The sequence below is a fragment of the Penaeus japonicus genome, unplaced genomic scaffold (assembly GCF_977035675.1).
Source record: "Penaeus japonicus unplaced genomic scaffold, GWHDUDI00000001_assembly GWHDUDI00000008, whole genome shotgun sequence".
In the NCBI taxonomy this organism is placed as follows: domain Eukaryota; kingdom Metazoa; phylum Arthropoda; class Malacostraca; order Decapoda; family Penaeidae; genus Penaeus; species Penaeus japonicus.
In genome coordinates this window covers 37713342-37720841 of record NW_028234410.1, presented here as the reverse complement: position 1 = coordinate 37720841, position 7500 = coordinate 37713342, and the positions used below count along the sequence as shown (strand labels likewise).

Genomic DNA, 7500 nt, shown 5'->3' with positions numbered 1-7500 from the left:
TGTTTTTTTTTTGTTGTTGTTTTTTTTTGTTTTTTTTTGTGGGGCGTAAGACGTAGGTGTTTCTTTCTTTCTTTTATTCTTTCTTTCTTGTTTCTTTGTTTATTTGTTTCTTTGTCTATTTGTCTCTCCTTGCTTTTCCTTTTTTCCTATTTTGTAGGCTTGTGAGTGGCCCTTATTAACCGCGTGAATATTAATGTTTTCTCATCACATCTCTGGTTGTCTTTGTCATTACTGTATTAAACTGGAAAGGGAGAGTGAGTGAGAATGAGAGTGAGCGTGAGCGAGAGACAGAGACAGAAAGAGAGAGAAACAGACAGAGACAGACAGACAGAGTGTAAGTTATCACAAAGAGACAAAAAGTAAACAAGTGTCATTGTATAATAATTAAAAACACATCATGAGAGTGAGAGAGAGAGAGTCAGAAAGTGAGACAGAGACAGAGACAGAGACAGAGACAGAGAGAGTTATCACAAGCAGACGAAGAGTAAACAAGTGTCAGTGTAAAATAATTAAAAGCATATCATGAGTGTTATAAACATGCTGTAGTGATAGTGAGCGGAAGGGTGTGTGTGTGTGTGTATTAATGCTGCTTTTACATTAACATTGGGAGGTAATGGATGAATTTCCAAAATTGAATTAAAAGCGAATATATTTTTTCCTCTTTTCGAGCCGGTCCCCACACAAAAAAAAGAAAGAAAATAAAAGCAAGCAAGCAAGCAAGCAATAACATTACATGAAGAGAGTTCTGTACTTCAGGTCTACCAAAATACAGTGCTTTTGTATCTCTAATTCTTATTTCCTGAATTGCTTTGACCAGCAAGCGGGATATAAAAGAACATGCTCGAGACCAAACAAGCAAACGTGTGTGTGTCTGTGGCTGGGGCGTGAGTCATGCTAGGGGGAAGGGGAGGAGAGGGGGATGGGGAGGGATAGGGAAGGGAGGAGATACTGGGGGAAGGGGGTGGGGGATAGGGAAGGAGGAGTAATGGAGGGAGGGATAGGGGTAGAGGAGGGAGGGGAGAAAGGGGAAGGGAAAGGGGAAGGGATAGGGAAGAGGGTGGGGGGGGGGAGAGTGTGGAAGAGGGAGGGGATAGGGAAGGGGGAGGGAGAGGGAGAGGGAGAGGGAAGAGGGAAGAGGAGTGTGGGGATGAGGAAGGAGTAGGGAAGAGAGAGGGAAAGAGAAAGGAATGGGAAAAAGAGGAAGGGGAAGTGGTCGGGGGGTTAGAGAAGGCCTAGGGACGGGAGAGAGAAGGAGGAGAAGGGGATAGGAGGAAGAGGAAGAGGAAGGGGTGGGGTGGGGATGGGTGGGTGAGGAGGGGAAGAGAGAGGGGCTCAAGTTGTCCGCTTGCCATGGATGACTGACTGTCGGCGCGGAAGGCTGGCAGTCTGGCCGAAAGCTTTCGTTGCTGCCGCTAAGACTGGGAACACAAGACCGAATCAACTTTTGGAGGGGGGAGGGTTCCAGGGGTTCTTCAGGCTACTGGGGTTCTAGAGGCTTAGTGGGTTCATGAGGCTCCGCGGTGTTCGAAAGTGTTTAGGGGTTCTAAAAGCTCTGGGGTGTTCTAAATGGGCTGGGGGTTCAAGAGGTTCTGTAGGTTGTAGAGGCTCCGTGGGGGTTCGAAAGGGTCTGGAAGTTTTAGAGGCTCCGGAGTGTCCCTAATGGTCTGGGGGTTCAAGAGAGTGTGTAGGTTCAATGTATTCAATATTTTTGGCGGTTGTTGCGCGCCCGGCATCTCTCTTGCAAGATGTGAACGAATGGCTGCAGATGAAATAAACTGTCGCTTGGATTTCCTTGGCGTTTTCTATTTATTTTTTCTTCTCTCTCTTTCGCTCGGTATCTTTCTTCTTGTCTCTCTAATGCCCGGTCTCCTCATCCTCATGCCACGTTCCTTCTCTCTCTCTCTCTCTCTCTCTCTCTCTCTCTCTCTCTCTCTCTCTCTCTCTCTCTCTCTCTCTCTCTCTCTCTCTCTCTCTCTCTCTCTCTCTCCCTCTCCCTCTCCTTCCCTACTTCCGTCCCTCTCTCCCTCCCTCCCCCCCCCCTCTCTCTCTCTCTCTCTCCTCTCTCTCTCTCTCTCTCTCCTCTCTCTCTCTCTCTCCTCTCTCTCTCTCTCTCTCTCTCTCTCTCTCTCTCTCTCTCTCTCTCTCTCTCTCTCTCTCTCTCTCTCTCTCTCTCTCTCTCTCTCTCTCTCTCTCATTCTCTCTCTGTCTCTCTCTGTCTCTCTCTTTCTCCTTCCCTCTTTCCCTCCCTCCCTCCCTCCCTTCCTCCTTCACTTTATCGACATTTTGTCAATAGGTCCCGGTTTCTCTTTCCTTTGATTTCTTTAAGGGTCATCTTTATCGATAAGTGGACGTAAACTAGACGCTAAGTTAGAGATACAGATGGAAAGAGCCACTTTCCTCACGGCACTTCTTAAGTGGCAGCCAATACTGTGAAACATGTTCGATACATGTTTGCAAGACGTGTGTTATTGTCCGAGCAAGGAGAGCCAGGGAGGAAATTTGGCATTATGTCAGTCTTCTTTGCCTGACACGTCTTCAGTTTCTCTTTATTGTTATTGTTATTGAGTTTGTTATTGCTGTGCTGAGTTTATTGGCTTATTCTTGCCATTGCATTTTCTTGCCTGCTTAGTTTTATTCACAAGTATATCTTACTGCTGAAAGACAAGACACTGTACTTTGTGAGACAAAGCACTCTAGAAATCTAGCTGATGTATTGTGTTTCTTTGTACCATAGCATCGTTAATATTGTTAATACTTCAGCAACAGAACAGTGTTGTTAGTTTAACGGTATATTCAAACAATAGTATTGTCTTGCCAGTTAAAGTTATATTGCAACAACAGTATATTCTTGTTAATTCAACAGTATACGCTTGCAGTAATCTATTATTGTCAGTTGTTTTTTATTCTTCCCAGTTGTTTTAAATTCCAGCTGTAATATTTTTCTTATCAGAGTAATGGTATGTTTCAGCAATTACATATTCTTATCATTTAAATGTTCTATTCTAGCAGCGATAATTTCTAGTCCGTATGATGGTATATTCCGGCGATAACATTTCGTTGGCAAAGTCTGCCACAGTTCCTCTCAGAGGAAAGAAAGTTGCTCGAGTCCCACGCTCTTCGGCCGGGGTTAGGACCTCTGGACTTCACGCGTTCAGAAGTGACGTCAGTTGAACTTCTCCTTTCTTTCTTTCTTTACTTCATTCCTCGGCTGCCCTGCTGTCACGCCTTACAGTGATATCGAGTTTGAAGTGACGTCAGAGTACTGCAGTGCCCGGCCGAATGTATGAGCGAGGGTGCCGAAACTGCAGGGCTTTACGAGGCTAGGGGAGGATGTCACTGTTGTAGTGCCAAATGGGGTTTATATGTATGCTCGTCTTACCGTAAGCAAAAAAGCTGCAGTGCCATAAAGTATGTGACGTCACGAAGCTACTGCAGTAGTACTTGCAGTGACGTCACAGTAAAGCGAGCTTCGAAGTGGTCGCCATCGCCGGGCTGCTGAGCGGCTCGCTGGCTGCCAACAGCCCCCTCCTCTTCCTCCTCCTCCTCCTCCTCCTCCTCCTCCTCCTCCTCCTCCGCCGCCGCCGCCGCCCCCTCCTCCCCTCCCGCCCTCCTCCCTCCGGGCCCATCCTGTGGCGGGGAGAACCTCGCAGTCCAGTACAGCGCCGGCCGGTGAGCGGTGCAGTGTGTGGCTTCTTGCTGCTGCGGTGTGTGCTCTTGTGCTGCGTCCCTGTGTGTGCTTCCGTGCTCGCTTGTGTTCGCGTTCGCGTCCGAGCCCCGCCTTCGGCCCTGCTGGCGCGGGAGCAGGCACACCAGGCCGCTCGCTTAGGACTTCTCTGGCGGCGGTGCTGGAGGAGGACAGATTGCCTTTTCCAGGGGGAACTGATCCGGTCTGAAGGAGAGGCTTAGAGAACTGACGGAGTAAAAGAGAATGAGCGCTGGCTGGGCAGTGTCACCGTCGCTCGTGTTACAAGTGGAGAGAGAGAGAGAGAGAGAGAGTCTCTCCGAGAGAGAGAGATGGTGCGAGACGTGGAGAGACGCCTCGCCCGCCGCACGAGCCTGGAGATCGAGCCGCCCCTCCGGAGGCGAAAGAGCGAGAAAAGACCCCGTATTCACTCCCCCCCCCCCCCCGCCGCTTCTGTCCCAGCCTATCCCCTCGCCCCCCCCTCCTAGCCCTCCCTCCACTGTCCGCCCCCCCCGCTCCGGGACTGAGGCCCCCTAGGGAGAGGAGATACTTACTCCCCTCCCTCACCCTCCATCCCCGCCCTCCTCCTATCTGAGTGTGAAGAGAGAAGAGAGAGAGAGTTGAGAGACGACCCCCCCCTTGGTCGCGATTTCGAAACGTGTCAACTCCGTCCCTCGCCCTCCATGAACCTCCCTCCCTTCCCTACCTGAGACAGTATGTGACCCCTCCCCTCCCCACCCGCCAAAGGATACTCGATTGTCTTCCCCGACGTACCTTCTCCTTTCCATAAGAAGAGAGAGAGAGATAGAAGAGAGAGAGTGATGTGGCCTCCATGAGCTCCCACGCCTCTCATTCAAGAGTTTGGGTGTGTTGGTGTCTAGGAGCCGCTTTCATCCTTTCTCACGTTTACCGACCTTTTTCTCTTTGGGATGGTGGGGGAAGGGGGAGAGAGGGGGGGAGGGTGGGGGAGAGTAGGCTCAACAGAACACCTACACGACCATACGCGGTTGGAGTAATAACGGGTTTCGATACATCGACTATAGTCTTACCGCGCCTTTTTGTTCGATCAGTTCTCCGTAGATGAGATGAGACTTTATCTTGATTGAAGAGTACAGGATGAGATGTACTATATGATCGGGGACTACTCAGGGGATAGGGAGAGGCAGCGAGGAGATGCTCCGTGGGTACAGCAGGTGTGCAGCAGGGCTACGAGACTCTACACATTCCTACACTCTAACTCCAACTTGCTGCATAAGCGGAGGTTCTAAATGTACTGATATTGTGGTGGCTTGTTTTATTCGCCAGTAGATCATGACATGAGGAGGAGAGATGAGAGTAAGAGTAAGTAGAAAGAGAGTAAAGAAATAAAGTAAGAGTAGAGAGGACAGAAGGAGGGAGAGGGGAGTAGCAGCACAAAATATATCGGCATAGAGATTAGGAATATAGGTAGGGGGGAGGCTGCGTCGGAAAGTGGCACACGCGCGGAGGGTCTAGAGGAGACGCCGCCGAAGCAGACGGCGAAGGAAACGGAGTGAAGATGGGCGCCTGGGTGCTGGGCGTCGAAGAGACGCGGGGGCCGAAAAGAGGCGAGAGGAAAAGAGTGTCAGCTTCTGTAACAGGTCCGCCGCAGGAGGAGGCGAAGGAGGCAGAAAAGAGGAAAGAGCGCGTCCGCCTTTCCAGGGGGACTGATGCCGGGTCGGGGAAGAGGCGTTGGAGGACTCGGAGGCGGTCTCGAAGCGCTGCTGGGGAGTGTCACCTCGCTCGTGGTGAGAGTGAGAGAGAGAGAGAGAGAGAGAGAGAGAGGAGGTGATGAGAGAGAGGAAGAGAGGAGGCGTCCTCCTCGTAGAGTTGGTGGAGAGAGAGAGAGCCGCCTAGAGAGTGAGAGAGAAGAGACAGATGGAAAGAGGAGGTGGAGAGAGAGAGAGAGAGAACGCCCTTGGGATGACTCCCCTCCCTCCCCCCTCCTACCCCTCCTCCCCTCCCTCCTCTGCCCCCCCCTCGACCATGAGCTCTCCTCCTCTCCATCCATGAGTCCTGAGGACTTCGTGACAGGGAGGCGTCCACTCGCCAAAGGGTATCGATTCGTTTCTGTCTGGACCTGAAAAATCAATAAGAGAGAGAGAGAGAGATAGAGAGAGAGAGAGAGGAGGGCTGGGCTCGAGCCACGCCTCTCGCAGTGAGAGGGGTGTTGGTGTCTTCCGCAGAGAGAGAGAGAGAGAGAGGAGCTTTTCGAGCCACGTCTGGGCTGCTCGGTTGCCTCTGTTGCTCGTTAAGGTTATTTGTTTTCTTTTAGTTTTTATCGTTTCTTTTTCTTGTTATCTAGCCGACAGAGGAAGAGAGGTTTACTTCACAGGGGAGAGGAGAGAGGATCTGCTCCGTGGCCGTCTCCGTAGAGAGAGGGGACTGACAGAGACACACTCTAAAAGGAACTAGGTGATACGCGGAAAGGTATCTCCGTGGATATTGTGGCTTGGGTTTTATCGCCAGTAGAATCAACTCACACCAGGAGCCAAGAAAGTAAGAGAAGAGTAAGAGTAAGAAATAAAAGTGTGGCTAGGAGGAGGGGGAGGAGGCCAATGGAGGAGGAGCAGGAGGAATAGGAAGAAAAGAGTATATATAAAGTAAGAAAGAAAAGAGAGGAAGAGTTAGTAAGAAAGTAAGTAGGGCTGTAAAAGTAGCAATAATAAGGAGTCGGAATAGGAATAGGAGTAGGGGGGAGGAGAAGGAAGGAAGGAAGAATGAAGGCAGGCAAAAAAAAGGGTGAGAGTGAAGAAGCAGTAGCTGTAACTCTGTGTCGCTTCCTGGACAATTAGAAGGGTTTTTAAATCCTCGCATGACTGCAGACTCTGTGATTATCCTCGGCCAAACAGCTCCATCGATACGCCGACTGCATACACAGGAACCCCCTCCGCTAGCATGTGTTTCGAGGGGGAGGAGAGGGGGAAGGGGGAAGGGGGAAGGGGAAAGATTGTGGAAGGGTTCGAGGTCATGAATCAATGAGAGGGTCATGCACTCGTTATTTCGTCTTTCTAGGCTCTACTGTCGAATGTTTCTCTCTTTCTCTCTCTCTCTCTCTCTCTCTCTTTCCTTCCCTTCCTCTCTCCCTTTCTCCCTTACACCCTCCCTTCCCTTCCTCCCTCCCTCTCTCTCTCTTTCCTCTCTCTTTCTCTCTCTTTCTCCTCCTCTCTCTCTCTCTCTCTCTCTCTCTCTCTCTCCCTCTCTCCTTCCCTCCCCCTCTCCCTTTCCCTTTCCCTCTCTCCCTCTCTCCCTCCCTCTCTCCCTCCCTCCCTCCCTTTCCCTCCCTCCCTCCCTTTCTCTCCCTCTCTCCATACACCCTTCACGTTCTTCCTGCTGTCAATCATCATGGCTAACTAACGCAAGTTGTTTAGTAAATCTATGCGTCTCCATTGGTTTCACGTGTGTCTTTGCTCTTTCCTGTGTGAATGTCTGGGTTTTATCGCTCGCTGCTGTGTTTAATTTTTACTCCGTTCTCATCGCGGCTGTTATCAAATTCCGCCAGACACTGCATTAATTTATGGCTTCCAGTATGAGTGTTTGCTTGTAAGTTTGCTTGCATTTGTTTCTGGTGGCCATCTGATGCTCTTCTCGGTTTCCGTGTTATAACTCTGGACAACAATTTCCCCGCACTTTTGTATTTCTGAAAGTTTCAATTCGGGAAAGAAGTATTTTGTGGAATAACTTCATACATTAAATATGGATTTTTTTTTAGAGTTGGAAGTGAGTTTGTGGTGCATAGAACGCGAATATTCTGGCAACAACGCCGTCTAAATGTTACTGCCTTGTCAGATTCGGATACT

General features: G+C 50.0%; 1 protein-coding gene across 32 annotated transcripts in view; it reads left to right on the top strand.

The window, feature by feature from the left end:
* Positions 1-7500, top strand: part of LOC122252270 (uncharacterized) — a 347686-nt gene that overhangs the window by 182753 nt on the left and 157433 nt on the right. For 17 of the 32 annotated variants that reach the window (XM_086539364.1, XM_086539357.1, XM_086539353.1 and 14 more), the window contains exon 1: positions 3635-3704. The exons of 8 other annotated variants lie outside the window; for them this stretch is intronic. The gene's annotated coding sequence lies outside the window, so the exon portion shown is untranslated. 7 more of the 32 variants (XM_086539373.1, XM_043014858.2, XM_086539369.1 and 4 more) reach the window with 2 other exon arrangements.